The 15,990-nt window shown below is 42.7% G+C and overlaps 1 long non-coding RNA gene across 1 annotated transcript; it reads right to left on the minus strand.

Moving 5' to 3' along the window:
• Positions 1 to 4,070: 4,070 nt before the first annotated feature.
• On the minus strand, positions 4,071 to 7,756 carry LOC122220406. Its single transcript, XR_006202831.1, has 3 exons — positions 7,256 to 7,756; positions 5,688 to 5,887; positions 4,071 to 4,934 (listed from the first exon to the last, which is right to left on the minus strand). It is a non-coding gene; the product is annotated as an uncharacterized LOC122220406 (long non-coding RNA).
• Between the last annotated feature and the right edge of the window lie 8,234 nt (positions 7,757 to 15,990).

The raw sequence follows: 15,990 nt of genomic DNA on the forward strand, positions 1-15,990 counted from the left end.
GCGCAGCTCCGAGTATGTACCCTGCTTGGCACATATTTTTTTTTTACTTCCTTATTTATTGACTTGATCAGCTGTGATTTCTATATTGGTACCTGTGTTTATCTGGTGGAAAAAGTCCAAAACAAAAGTCCTAGCTACTGTTTTTCTCAAATATTACCCAGAGATTCCTCAGCGAGGCCCGCACTCTTGCCAGGAAGAGTAGTAGCCTGTGAACGTGTCCTCCTCATACAATCAGAAGTGTATGAATAGATTATAAGCATAGAAACCGTAAAGGATCCCTGAATGTGAACCTCTGAAATTAAGTACAAAGTTTTGAGTAACGGTGCTGTTTTCCACGGAGAGGGTGTTCAGTGCTTGAGAAAGCTCCTGTCTCAGCAATATTCGTTGGGAGTTGTTTGGATGCAAATGACAGGAACTGAATTTAACTATCAGAACCCACATTTTGCACCTCCTGCACACCTTGTGGGGGTCCTGACAGCCGGAGGTAGGAACGCGACACTTTGGGTGGTCTCTTCAGCTTTCTGGTGCGTCAGCTGCATTCTCTCCAGCCAACAACAGCTGCAGACTCAGCTTTTTTTTTTACGTTATTTATTTTGAGAGAGAGAGAGAGAGCAAGTTGGGGAAGGGCAGAAAGGGAGAGGGAGAGGGAGAGAGAGAGAATCCCAAGCAGGCTCAGCGCTGTCAGGGCAGAACCCGATGTGGGGCCCGAACCCAGGAACCGCAAGATCAGGACCCAACCTGAAATCAAGAAAACCACCAGGAGGAAGAACTAAGAGTTTGGTTATGCATCAATGGCCATATAATGTTTCCTTTCTGATTCATTATTGTTCAAATTTCAGAGAACATTTGTAAACAAAATATATTTCAACTCATAGCAATGTCTGAATAAAGATAGATTTATGGGGAACTGATCTGGCATCTTATTATCTGTTATCTTCATCTAAATTTCAGAAAATAGACTTTACCTGAAATTTGTTATTTTTTAAATTTATTTTTATTAAAGTTTTTAAATGTTTATTTTGAGAGAGAGACAGAGTGTGAGCAGGGGAGCAGTAAAGAGAGAGGGAGACACAGAATCCATAGAAGGTTCGAGGCTGTGAGCTGTCAGCACAGAGTCTGACACAGGGCTTGAACTCGCAAACCGTGAGATCATGACCTGAGCTGAAGTCGGACGCTCAGCACACTGAGCCACCCATGCACCCCTACCTGAAATTTCTTATTGGAAGTATTTTATTTCCTGAAAAATGGTGTTTATAGTTAAGAGAGAATCACGGGTCTTTCTGATTAAAAACAATTTTAGGGATTCCTGGGTGGCTCAGTTGGTTAACTGTCTGACTCTTGATTTCAGCTCAGGTCATGATCTCATGGTCCATGAGATCAAGCCCTGCATCAGGCTCCATGCTGAGCATGGGGTCTGCTTAAAATTCTCTCTCTCTCTCTCTCTCTCTCTCTGCCTCTTTCCCCCACTTGTGCTCTCTCTCTAAAAGAAAAAATAAATTTAAAAAATGTTTTTAAGTTGGAAAATAGTTAAAGGTAAATATTATGACTTATAGTTGATTCCACGAATACACATTTCCAAAACAAAACACTGCAGGATATCACAAAGTAAATGTTTCCTCAGCTTATTCAAAAATCTGTAATGAGGCAATTGTGATGCAATCTGACAATTTGTGGCCGATTCCTGCACAACACATCAGACACTATGCAAATCCGACAGATGCTTGGATGTCATTGACATAGTTTTCACAGGGTTATAAAAGCCTCTTTCTAGTTTATAAAATGCACGGCCAGACACAGATGACCCTGCTAACATAAAGGAAAATGCAATGCATTTATAGAAAACCAAGAGTTCGGTTATACATCAGTGGCCATATAATGATTTCTTTTGTGCTTTATTATTGCTTTCCTGGGTTCTAGATTTCTTTTCTTTTCTTTTTTTAATGTTTATTTATTTGAGAGAGAGAGAGAGAGAGAGAGAGAGGGAGAGAGAGAGAGACAGTGAGTGGGGGTGGGACACAGAGAGGGGGGCACCGAGGATCTGAAGTGGGCTCTGTGCTGACAGCAGACAGCCCAACTCAGGGCTCAAACTCATGAAACGTGAGATCATGACTTGAGCCAAAGTCAGACTCCACTGATTGAGCCACCCAGGCGCTCTGGTTCTTGATGTCTCAATATCCTTTCTGTCTTTCAAGACTAACTCTCTCCCTTTGGACCTGATTGTTGACATTTCCCCCAAATATGGATCTGGAATCCTTTCCTTGGCTATAATTTATGCTGGCAGGCTGTTCTGAGAAAAAGTCATGTAACCCAGTTCGGCTCCAGACAACTGTTGCTAAAATATCCCAGTCACCATATGTCATCTTATCCCAAGTGATAAAAGAAATAATTTCTCCGGTTTAAAGAAATACCGTCAAATCCCAACATGATGTATTTAAACCTGATAATACCATTTTAAATTTTATTTCAAAGAAGGAATAAGTAAAAAAAAATATCAAGGAATATTCGGGAAAGGAAAAAGAATAGGAAGGAGAGCCAGCAATAATCATGTAGCACTGGGTTGGGATAGCTTCATAGTGATAAGAACTTAATCTATCACAAAGGAGGTCTCATAAAATGACCAGGAAGGAAAGGGACAGTGGTTAGTGGTTAGAGATTGGTGCAGAAAATCCATCTATACCTGTGTCACACACTAGATAATATAATTAAAAAAAACTAAATATTTTATAGAGTAAGAATTGAATATCCAATATCTAAATTCTGGATTGTTTTATTAACCTTAGAAGTAAAGGATTGACTCACAAAACCAAAAGTCAACAGATTTAGGTAAAGAGACTTTGAAAACATTTACATCTGCAAAAGAAAAAAAAAGAAAGAAAAAGTCTTCTTCAACTAAAGTAGAAAGGCATACAAAGGCTGTGAAAAGATGTATACAGCAAATATGATAAATACAGCAAATTCTTTTTTTTTTTTTTTAAGCAGTCTTCACATCCAATATGGGGCCCAAACTCACAACCCTGAGATCAAGAGTCGCATGCTCTACTGACTGAGCCAGCCAGGTGCCCCAAATATAGCAAATTTTTTATTTTTTAAAGAATTCATTAAAAAATGCAGTAGATAAATGAATTAGCTGAATAACAGGAAACATAGTTAACAAAAATTTAAAATTAGCAACCTTGCTAAAAATAAAAATATACGTAAAAATAGCAACCAGGATGTTTTTGGCAATTCAGACATCCCTCACACTGTTAGAAAAGGTTTAGGGGATTGGATGAACTCCTATACCCTCGCTGACAGTGTGAATGGCTGCAACTATTTTGGAAAACAAATTAGCATCACATATAAAGAATAATAAAAGCATTGTTTGCCTTGAGACGGTAATCCCACATCGGATAACTTGGTAAAAAAAAAAAAAAAAGCCAAAATAAATAAGAAGCCATAGGATTTATGATAAGAAAGGAAAGAAAGAAGGTGGGTAGGAAGTTAAGAAATTGGAATGAAGAAAGCAAGGAAGAAAAAATAAGGCATTCATTAAATTATGGCACAATGTAGCCATTTGAAACAAAGTGTACCCTACAAAAAGCAAGGAAAACACTTGCTATGTAACTAATGTTCAGTAAAAGAAAGCAGGATGTGTCCTTTTGCACACAGTGGGTTACCAAGCAAAAATGAGCACGTACACTATTAGGATTAGAAGAGAAATTTCAAAAGTGAAAATAGTTGGGATTTAGTTTCCATCTCCCACATGTTCCTACTGTCCTTAACACTAATAATAAAGCATAGCTAATGCTCAGGAGACACGTGATGCTTTCAGTCATGAATGCGCCCAGGCTGGCAGGTAGCCACATTCTTCATTGTTCATACAGAGGATAGAGCAGCTTTGAATTGACCCTGGAAGTTTCTGGAATAGGAATAACAAAGCAAAGAATAGGAGAAAGTGAACTAAACTGCTTTATTTGCTTATTTATTTTAAGCCAGGGGATACCCAAGAGCATCCACTTTCCATATACACACGAGGAAAGACTATTCAGGTAAATGATCGTTCATATTTTCACGCAAGCTTCAAAAAAAGCATTTGATAAAATCTCCCAAATTGGGTTTGAGTATTGAGTTACTTATCGGCACTTTGTTGTTATTAATCACCACCATCAAATAATAAACTATTTATTGGTCACTCCATTGAACCTTCTGCTCCACTAGCCTCTATCTGTTAGGGGTGTACTCCTCCTTAGTTACAAAGATACTTTTTCTGAGAAAATGGGAAGATCTGGCCTTTGGACTGGCTTTCTCCCCCTTCACATCCATCTTACACTTGTCTGATTGCTTTGGTTCCTGGGTTTGGTCAGAGGGGAGGAAAGCGAAAGGATTGACTCCCGGCTGCTGGTTTTTCCTACGAGTGTCAGGGAACAGGCTTTCCTTTTTAATGATTAATAACAACATGGTGGAATTTTTCTATTGTTCGGTTGTCATTTGTAGGCTTTCCATTGCTGTCATCCTGGCAGCCAAAAAAACCCCTCCAACAACCCAAGAAACCACTGCTCTGCCCTGGGATCAATGGGCAGCAGTGTTTCTGAGCTGACACCTTCAGGCGGAAGAGATGTCAGATTTACAACCATGCCCCCTTTGGCCTCCTCAGCTGTGAAAAGCTACAAGGGCCTGTTTCCTTTCAATACTTAAGCCCCAAACTACAACAAAAGAAAAAGATTTCTATTTCCTGCCTCCTACTCCTATAGTTACAAAACTGTCTTTTTGACAGGTTATTAAAATTTTTAACGTTGAGATGGGGGGGGTTGTGTTTTTTTTTAAGCACTCACGTTGATGGTTTTAGAGTATCTTGAAAGGCGAGGTGTGATTTAGCTTTCTGGGGACAGCATTCGATTGCCTTAGCTCAGCCTTGGTCTCCCAGAACGCAATGCCACCGGCCCTGGAAAGGAGCCCTGGAGAAAGCAGTGGTTGTTGGTTAGCAAGGCGTTACTACAATAAGAATGTTATATACATAACTAACTATGGGCCTTAAAAATACTTCTAGTGCAGGGGCGCCTGGGTGGCTCAGTCAGTTAAGCGTCCAGCTTCTGCTCAGGTCATGATCTCGCCCTCTGTGAGTTCAGGCCCCCCACCCCGTGAGTTTGGGCCCCGCGTCAGGCTCTGTGCTGACAGCTCAGAGCCTAGATAGAGCCTGTTTCAGATTGTGTCTCCCTCTCTCTCTGCCCCTCCCCCACTCATGCTCTGTCTGTCTCTGAAAAATGAATAAACCTTAAAAAAATTTTTAAAAATACTTTTAGTGCAGATCTGGCTCATTTGCTACTCTTATATTCTATATTGTATAGCTATTCTATGTTGTATAGCTGATGTGATTTGGTTCTTGGTCAAGAATTCACTATCTTACAGAAACTGATAGGAACAATAGACCGGAACAGGGCAAGAATCCTGACTGTCAGGACAGTTTTGTGGCCAGGATTGTTTAAAATCCATGTATATAATTAGTCACAAAGATGAGAAATTGTGTTTTATATCTGGAATATTGGATCTACTTCCTTGTCTGCATCACGGAGGCTGTCTCCTGGGTAAAAGTAGGTTTTTCACTATTTTAGTTGTTTTCCTATGCCACATGTAAACATTTCACAACACACCAGGTACTTCTAGGGGTGACTACAGGATGTACTGTGACATGATGTGTTGGTAGCTTTTACCGGTGGCTTTTTCAGCCAAGGGCTGATGAATATCCATCTTCATTCGAATCCTGATGATTGATATTCTGGCTTCACCGGCTCCAAACTCCTGAGCCTGTAGTCACTGTGGCCAAGCTCTCTCCACGAGGGAGAATCAGAGAAGAGGTCATGAATGACAGAGTCTGCTCCACGTTAGGGCCCGTCTCTGATGGATTTATTTCCTTGTTGAGAAATAAAGTGTTATTCATTAATAATATATGATAATTAAACTAATGTTCTTATTTCATCGAGCTAGTTCTCAAAAGTAAACAGAGGTTAGTTTGAGTTTGTGTTCCCTCAACATTTGTGTGGGACCCACTTGCAGGCAGAGTTCTATTTTGGTGACTGTGGGAAATCACCAAAAATGTGGAAAAACTGACCCCTGCACACGGAGTGACTCATGTAAATTTAAAAGGGTGGGGACTTTCAAGAGATCTTTTTGTCCAGGTTCCCTATTTCTAGGTATGTGTATAGTTGTGTTAATAAATAAGCAATAATAGGGGCACCTGGGTGGCTCAGTGGGTTAACCGTCTGACTTCGGCTCAGGTCATGATCTCAGGGTTCGAGGCCTGCGGGGGGCTCTGCACTGACAGCCTAGAGCCTGGAGCCCGCTTCGGATTCTGTGTCTCCCTCTCTCCCGCTCACCTCTGTCTCTGTCTCTCAAAAATTAATAAATGTTAAGACAATTACAAAAAATAGCTCAGTTTGCTTATGTCTGTGGATTGGAGATGCCAGTGTCCTAGAGTGAATGAAGAGTAACTGTGTGCGTGCGTGCGTGTGTGTGTGTGCGCGCACGCGCGCGCACGGCGTATATAGCACTTGACCATGGGTCTATATAACTTGCATCACATTTCGCAAAGGACCTTATCCTACCTTTCTCGCCTCTGGCATTAGAATTACCTGTGTGCACTTTAGGGAATTAAAGGTATGTTTTTTAATGTTTGACACATGTGGAGAAATGTGTCAGCGGAAAGGATATGGTCTCCTGGGGAGCTCCTTAGTGGGCCCGGTGGGGTGGACACTCCCAGCACACAAGCGAGGCCTCCTGTAATGAAAAGTGACAGTGTTCCCAGTGGTGGGAGGCCACCAGGGAGAGGGCCAAGAGAGTGCTAGTGGTTCTGGAAGGATTTGCATAATTACATTCACCTGAGGGACTCCATTTACCCAACAATGGGCCCCATTGTGGTAAAGCCAGCTGCTGGCCATACTGTGAGAACAATGTGAGCTGTGGCCTTGTTCTCCTGAAACAAATGCTCCGGACCCTGAAAAATGACAATTAGCATTTTGAGTGCTCGTTATTAATAGTACAAATGTTAGCATGTTGTGTCACACTCGTATAACGAGGCGTGTGTTTATGTGTAATACGTGTATTACTTCCCACTGGGGCAGAAGGATGAGATACGATTGACAACACCCCATTTACAGACGCCCAACCTATCCTGTACCCAGCTTCATATCATGAAGTGAGATGACCCTTTACGTCCAAGTTTTCTGCTGATGTTTGGAAAAGAATGATGTACCAAAAGCTGCTCCTGGGTAAACGCACTTACTGTTTTGAGTTCCGGTACAGCGTCTTTTGTTCTTGGACTCTGCAAGCTTACAATGGGTTCGAGAGATGCTAATCAGAATTTACAGAGGAGGCGCTTTGGTGGAAGAGGCCGCAGCGCTGACACGTGGCCACGCTCTGTGGCTGGGGGCGTGTTTACCTAAGACTCCAAACAGACAGAGTGGAGATACCCAGACAGCACAAACACAGTGCCCGGCTGGGTTCCTGGTATTGCCCGCGTTTACATTCAAAAGGGAGGTGCACGGGGTGGGGGCTGCATGGCTCTAGAAGACGGTTCCTTGTATTGTGCTCATTAATTGTTACATTCTGTCCCTTAAATTCAGAGCACAAGACACATTTTTAAGGGGAGAAAACCCCCTAAAGGAGGGTACCTAGTATTCTCAGCTTTAACTAAGTACACATTTCTAATGTCATTGTGTTAGCACAGCAGCATCCCCAATTGTTTTCTGCATTTTACTGCAAAGTGGGGAAACACTGGAGCCTGTTCCTGGGGAAGGAGCCAGGCTCTTCTTTTGAAACTCGAGCTGGGCCTAGCCTAATGCAAAAAGGGGGTGTTTGCTTTAGCAATTTCCTGGCTTTCTGATAAGATATAAAAGCTAGAAGCTAGCAGGATTCCAAAGACGGTAGTCAAATACTAGGTCCACGTGGCCTTGGCTCTGTCCCTGTCTTCCGGGGTGGTGGGGGGTGGGGCGCGCAGGCTAATGAAAGACAAACATGCTGGTTTTTGTTTTCCTTCGACAACAATCAACGGGAATTACAAATGAAAGACACTCTGCTGTCAAGGAGAGGGCTCCCTCTAAGAAAGTGGTAACACAAAATGACAGGACGCATGACAGGTGCCCTGAGAGCCTGTGTGCCACAGGAGGCCTGGGGAAGGTCCAGAGTCAGGTGATCGCAGTTCTCCTGATAAAACCAAGCTTTGCCCCACCTTCCCACCATCACCCGGGCAACCAAGATGAGTGTTCTAAAGCAAACCCACCTGCTTGAAACTCTGCTGGCCTCCACAGCCAATGGCAGTGGCCCCGGGGGCCTTAGTGACCCATCAGAGCCATCCGGGCACCTAACCCTACCACAAACCTTGGGAATCGGAATTCTCTAGAGCAGACAGACACAGAAAGGAAATCGGTATTTATATTTCACTTTTCAAGTCCTCCAGCTTTTTTGGATTCAGAGAAATAACTACAACCACATGAAAGGACTCCAACTTCCATGATATATTATTTCCAAAGGAATTTAATTTCCCTCCTAAATGCCTCTGAGGGTTCCTGGGTTGAAGGGAAGGAGATTCTGAGATTTTACATTTTTTTTTTTTTTTTTTTCCTTTTCTCATTACCTCAACTCAGAGCTCCTGCCTTCAACCTTTCCCTCCAACTGTTTGGTGTCTCCCCATCCCTTCTTTGTTCCGACTGACCCTCCTCCTCCTCCTTTTCCCAGGGCATCACCACCACCAGCTGATGCTTCATTAGCGGTTAATAAACCTTAACTAACAGCAAGACTAATGACAGTGCAAAATACGAAACGAAGTAGTGTTTAATATCAGACAGCATTGCTCCCCAAATGACGTGGCCTTTCTCATTATTAGAGAAGTAACTGGATGGTTATCACTGTCCTTATTCCCTGACCTTACCCATGTCCTGCCCCAGAGGGCCTTCTTCCCATCCTCTCTGGCTTTCTCTTCCTCGGTTTCAAGCTCCTTCCTGTTATCAACGGGATGTTTGTGTTTCCCTCAAATTCTTACGTTGAAGCCCTAACCCCTAATATGGTGAATATATATTTGGAGGTAGAGTCTTGGGAGCTGATTAGGTTTAGATGAGGTCAGGAGAATGAAGCCTCATGGTGGGATTAGTCCCTTACAAGTGCCACGTGAGGACACAGCAAGAAGGCTGCTATCTACACACAGGAAGCAGGCCCTTGCCAGGAACTGAATCCATCAGTATCTTAATCTTAGACTTACCAACCTCCAGAACTGTGAGAGAGAAACGTTTGTTGTTTAAGCCCCCCGCTCTTTGCTGATTTGTTATAGCAGCCCAAGCTGATAAGACATGTCCCTCCTCTCCAGCTCTCCAAAATCATCTTCTATTGAAGATCTTCCTCTGGGCACAATCCAGAAGGTGCAAAAATTGAAGGTGCCTTCCTCTGCACCCCCTTTCATCTTGCAGGGCAGCTTAGCCCTTTTGCATTAGTCTCTTCCTCCAGCTAAGCTCCCAGGCCTTATACTTCAAAAACAATATTAGTGAATGTCCCCAAAAGAAAGAGTGCTATTCTCCAAGGATAAATTCTGTAATTTTCCTGACGCCGTCAGATTTTTTAAGTTGCAAAGATTCCCCTTGTTGGGACCCTAAAAAGCTTTACAGATGGTTCTGATGGAGCCAATTTCCTGGCTGTATCTGGCAACCGTAGGCTTCCCTTCAGTGGGAGATCCTTCTAGGAAGCCTGTCCATCTTGGAGATTCCTTCTTACCCCAGAAAAGTCTCTGCAGTTTGCCCCCTGAAGCTTTCTGTAACCCCACCCAAAGGAGCTTTTATTTTTGTCACACTGCTATACTTTGTACCTATTAGCATGGAAGCATTCATCTTGTGGTAATGGGATTTGGGGGTTGTCACTTCAGACTTCCATAGTGGTCCAAGAGTATTTTTTTTTTAATTTTTAATGTTTATTTTTGACAGAGAGAGAGAGAGAGAGAGAGAGCATGAGTAGGGGAGGGGCCGACAGAGAGGGAGACACAGAATCCAAAGCAGGCTCCAGGCTCTGAGCTGTCAGCACAGAGCCCGACGCGGGGCTCGAACTCACGGACCATGAGATCACGACCTGACCTGAAGTCGGCCGCTTAACCGATTGAGCCACCCGGGTGCCCCTGGTCCAAGAGTATCTTGAGAGCAAGTCTTGCTCATTATGGTATCTCTGACATCCAATGTACTTGTCATTTTGTGGCGTGTTGTGTGCTTAGTGAGGTAAGATGTGGAATGACAAATATTGGTTGGATTTGGCAATTAGGAGGTAATTGGTGATCATGGTCACTCCAGAGGAAATACTCATTAGGGACAGGCTGCCTTTGGGGCTTCTCCTATAAATGGGCAGACTGGGACCTGCACACAAGTGCTTGACTGATGAGGGTGGCACAGTGGGATCTTACCCACAGTCCATCATCCTGGCCATGCCTTCTGGCATGTGTACCTCAGCCTGCTGGAAGGATACCATGTACTTACTGATCTAGCCAGAGGGCCACATGTTTTCAGTGTGTCAGCTAGAAGAGGCCCATTGTGAATTACCTCAGAGGCACTGAGTGTGCTAGAAGAGTCCCTGCTGCTGTATAGCTCCCACCTCCTAGACTGGAGTCTTGCTTGGAACCCTACTGAGTCATTTCATTCGTTTCTCTCTGTGAAAGGGGAAAACCTATCACAGAGTTAAATGAAGTAGTTCAGGAGGGCCATCATTGCTACGTATTTGGAAAATGTTCAAAAAGCCCAAGATGTTTCCACAGGCCCCTCAAACTCAACGTGCGCAAAACTGAAGCCATCACCTCTCCTGGGCAGGCCTGCCTCCCTGTGTTTCTTTCCATGGGTACATCTGACTGCCCAGCTAAAAGCCCTCCTGCCCTGTCATGCCTTCAGTCTACCCACAGGTCCTACTGGGTTCACCTCAAAGAGCTAACTCCCATCCTCTCCCCTCTGTTCTCTGCGCCCTGCCTCAGACCATCACCCTTTTGACTAGATTATGTCAATTGCTTTTTTTAAAAACATTTTTAAGTTAATTTATTTGTTCTGAGAGAGAGAGAAAGAGAGAGAGAGATGCAGAGAGAGAATCCCAAGCAGGCTCCTTCTGTCAGCCCAGAACCCGAGTCGGAGGACTTCATCTCATGACCCACGAGATCATGACCTGAGCTGAGATCAAGAGTCAGACGTTTAATCAGCTGAGCCACCCAGGTGCCCCATGTCAACTGCTTCTTGTGACTTCCTATTACAGTTGGTCTTCCCTCACAAATTCGTCCTCCAGATGCTCTCCAGACATCTTTCTGAAGACAGGATCCAGTCTCCTGCTTAAAACCCTTACAACATTCCCCCTTTACTCTCAGCCCATTGGTTGAGTCCACACGAGCTTGGTATACAAGTCCATTCACTTTGGTGCCAACCTACCATTCTGCCCTTTTCCAGCTGCTCCACACTGTGCATTAGCCTGTTTCCCGAGTGCCATGCTCCTTCAAGCTTCCTTGACTTTGCACATGCTCTTCCCTAAGCCTGGGCCTTCCCCCCTTATCTGTCACTTTTATCTCCAGAATATTCTGAATCCCCCTCCAAGTTCTCTGTTCATTTTCTGTATGACTGTCCACTCCTCTGTTGTAGGACATCATGTTGACATACAGTCATTTGTTTAATTTCCCCTATAGGTCCTTGACTTTCACATCGAATGTGAGGTGTTGTTCATTTTTCTCTCTCCAGAATTTATTGAAGGGTCTGGCATTTATTTTGTGCAAAGTAAATGTTGAATTGAAAGTCTTTCCACAAAAACATCGACAGCTCTACAATGGAATAACGTCAACTACTAAGAAGAATGAGTTAGACCCACACGATTATAACCTCAGAGTGATATGTATCTATTTTTTTGAAAAAGGTAGAGAAAATAACTCTTTACATTTGTTTTTGTCTAAATATAGCCAAGTGGATGGAAGAGATCCTAAATTCAATCTTCTGTTAAGCCGTGAGCAAGATTGGAGGAAGGAGGGAAGAATGATTTTCTTTAAAACTTGTAACTTATATAACTCTATTGTTGGACTTGTCAAAAAGAGCTTCTATTGTTTTTGTAAAATCGATTAAGAAAAATGAAGTAAGTGGTTGGTGAATGAGTAAACAGGCTTCAGGAAAGAAGTGCTCAGAAAGAAGGAATATTGTTACCGTGATGCAAACCCTAAGAAAATCTGAAGAAGAAAGTCAAAATCCCCAGAACATATAATTAGGGTATTATTATTCACTTTGTAAAGGATTTTTCTCTCCTCTGAAAGAATCTCCACAGGCTTCTTTTTAAAAAGGCAACTCCATTCAAGCTCTTATGTATTTGATAACAGATGATTAACTACATATTTGATGGGGGGTAGGCAGGGCCAAGAGAGAGAAAGTTTCAGGAGTCCATGCCAATTGAAGAGCTATCAGAAACAAAGATAAGCTCCATTAATATTATAATGTAATTATCAGGGAAATTATTGCACTGAAAAAATTCAAAGTTCACACAGTTTTTCTGGAGAAAGGGCACCCGGTATTTCCGGGAGAAGGGGAAGGTGCCTGCCTTCCTGGGGTTTGGGGAAGAGGAGCCAGGCCATCAACCTGAGAACACTGCACCCACCGGGCAGATACTGTACCCAGGTCCTAGATCTTACTGAGAAAGCAAATCCTTTTCAGGTATCTGCAAGTAAAGCGGAGAGGTGGGTGGTAGTGAGTAGATAAGAAATCTCTTTTTTTGTGTGTTTATTTTTTGAAAGAAAAGAATAAAAGTTAGGGAGAGCAGATTTGGCAGTCACCTTGAAAACAGAAGAAATACTAAGAACCTTGCATCATGGCAACGACATGGGCCTATACCTTATATTTTAGTCATTAAAGCAGAGGATGATGAGAACTACTCACTCATTTTTAGTATTTGATGAAAGGAAAAAAAATCACTCAGGCTTGCATTATTTGACGTACCATGTGCTTGTCACTAGGGGATAATTTAAGAAAGAAATTTTCTACCAAAAGAAAGGAAATCATTCCATAGGCCTCTTGGGTTCCCACCCACAACTTGTATGTGATAAAATCGAATGAAAAACAACAAGCACTGCCTTGAGGCGGAGAGGAAGAAGGCACAGTGTGGCAGTGTCTTGGAATCCTCTGGATTATGTAAAACAGGGGTGACAGACTTTTTCTGTAAAGGGTCAGACAGTAAATATTTTACTCGTTTTTCTGAGCCAAGCGATAAAATCTGGAATATGACGTAGGCTCTCTCATAACAAAAGTGAAGGAATATTTTTCCACAACTTTTTAAATTAACCAAGTTCAACACTTTGGACTAAAATTTGAATTTCATGTCATTTTCATGAGCAATGAAATTTCTTTTATGAAGTTTCTCAACCATTTGGAAATGTAAAAAGTGTTCTCACTCAGTTCATGGGTCGTACAAAAACAGGTGGTGTACTGGACTTGACCCGTGGGCTTTAGTTTGCTGACTGTGGACGTGGATAGAACATTTCCAGGTCAAGACAAATGTCCTTGATCAGTCAAGGCCCTACCAGCTCAAGCTGAGGTTGGCCATCACTTGAGAATTCTTCTCAACACAGGAGCGCTGCCAGTGACCACCATAAGAAGTGACAAAGGACAGCCTGGCCTGCGATGTGTGACATCTCTGTAGGGACTACTCAAAGGACAGTTAACTCAGATGACAACTGGGTTGTACCTGCCCTTTCAGATCTGGTGCAACTGGCTGAGCCTCCATCCCCAGCCTTAGAAAGTCAGACTCCAAGGTTTCAGTTATTTCCCAAGGAGCCTGCCTGCTTTCCAGGAGCAATTGTTTCTGCTGCATTAGGTCAGTTTATAAATTCACCTGTCCTTGTTTTCATGATTGCTTCAACCAGAATGGGGAATTTGGTTGTTTTAGTATTTTTTAACCAACTCACAGACTTGCAAGACTTAGGTTGTTTTAGTATTTTTTAACCAACTCACAGACTTGCAATTGAAGATTTAGGGAGATAATGTCAATTTACGTGGCAGCAGTAACGGCATTTGCTCACCATTGTTTATGTCATCACCATAGCCAACATTTCCAGACAACTGGTTTGTTTTGTCAGATGCTTTTCATATATTATCTTATTTAATCTTTTAGTAGTCATTGGAAATAGATTTAAAAAAATTATTAGGGGCGCCTGGGTGGCTCAGTCGGTTAAGCGGCCGACTTCAGCTCAGGTCACGATCTCGCGGTCCGTGAGTTCGAGCCCCGCGTCGGGCTCTGGGCTGATGGCTCGGAGCCTGGAGCCTGCTTCCGATTCTGTGTCTCCCTCTCTCTCTGCTCCTCCCCCGTTCATGCTCTGTCTCTCTCTGTCTCAAAAATAAATAAAAAACGTTAAAAAAAATTAAAAAAAAAATTATTACCACATTTTATATTAAAAAAAAAAAGAAATGAAATGAAAGAGATTGAGGAATTTTCCAGTCACAGAGCTAGTTGGTGGTTGAGTTGAATGTGGAGAACCGTCAGCAACCCAAGAAGCCGGTGCTCCTAAAAGCCACCCAATCTCCATCTGTGGTGCTTTAATTGAACACTAGACTTTTTTGTTTTTGAAAGTCCTTTCCCACCTTCCTTTCCCATTCTCATTGGCCAGACCACCTTCCAAAGTGTCCTGGCTTCTCACTATTTTCCTGGTCCTCTCCTCACCTGTGTCTTTCTTACTTCTCCCAGATTGCTCCCATGAACTCCTAGTACCTTGATACAATTATCCAGAGTAATCTAGCTCGTATCAGCTCATATTCCCAAACTAAGCTCTACAAGAAGTCTTCTTTGAGAAATAATGTCATGTTATAGGAATAAAACCTTGATTGGCCAGTTGAATGTAGAATGATAGGACAAAATCTATATGGAGAGGATGGAAGAAATAAAGTGTTTACAACATTAGAAAAATGAAAAATTTCCCTTTCTTTCTTGGGGGGATGCAGCAAGTAGACAAGAAAGGATGAAATCAGTGATTACTGAGCAGCATGGCAGAGAAGATATAGGACTTTTTTTTTAAGACTTTGTTTTGTGGGGCACTTGGGTAGCTCAATCAGTTAAGTGTTTGACTTCAGCTCAGGCCATGGTCTCATGGTTCCTGAGTTGGAGCCCCACATTGGGATTCTCCCTCTCTCTGCCCCCACCCCCCGACTTGCTCTCTTTCTCTCACCAAAATAAATAAACTTAAAAAAAGAGTTTGCTTTGCATGTAAGTGTTCAGTAATATCTTCTATGCATAAAAAGCTTTGTGAGAATATATGAATGTATGAAATCAAGAAACGAAGAATTCAATGGAGACAGAAAGTAAGAAATTAATGTAAGTTCCCTGAGAATCTAAAGAAATTCTATAGACTTTCCATATTGGATTTTTGACATTGGACTTCCCACAAGATGTGCTGATGTTACCTAAATCTTTAGCAACAGGGTGAATCTACATGGTAAAGTGTGAGCCCACAGGGAGAAGAACAATTCTAAGTGGGTAGGGAGTAGAGAATGCAGAAAAAGAAATATATAAAGAGGGTAAATTGAAGGTCAAATGAAAACCATATTAGAGAGGGTGGGGTGATTAAGAAGGGGACCTGAATAAGGGTAGAATGGTGGGGCTGGAAAGGATGGGATGAATCTCAGAGAGGTAATGGCACCAGTTGGGTTTCAGGCACAGGAAACAGCAGCCTTTCTAGGTATTTTAACCAGAAAGGATCATGATGTAGGGAATTGGGTTCTTTCTAATATTTCTGGAAAGGCAGAAGAAGTGGACTCCAGGCTTGGGATGAACAACATTGCAAAACGGCCCACCTGGGAATTGGACCCCCCTCTTGATAAGAAAAGGGGGTAATTAGGAGGGCATGTTCAGCACTGTCAATTTCAGGAAGAGCCTACCCTCACTATAAGAGGAGTTGCCATCACAAGTAGGGGCTCTAGAGCTACGCTGTGCCCACTCCATCTGCAACAGCAAAACATTCATGCTTCAGTCCACACCTTGCAGACTTTATTGCAG

The sequence above is a fragment of the Panthera leo genome, chromosome B2 (genome assembly GCF_018350215.1).
Source record: "Panthera leo isolate Ple1 chromosome B2, P.leo_Ple1_pat1.1, whole genome shotgun sequence".
In the NCBI taxonomy this organism is placed as follows: Eukaryota; Metazoa; Chordata; class Mammalia; order Carnivora; family Felidae; genus Panthera; species Panthera leo.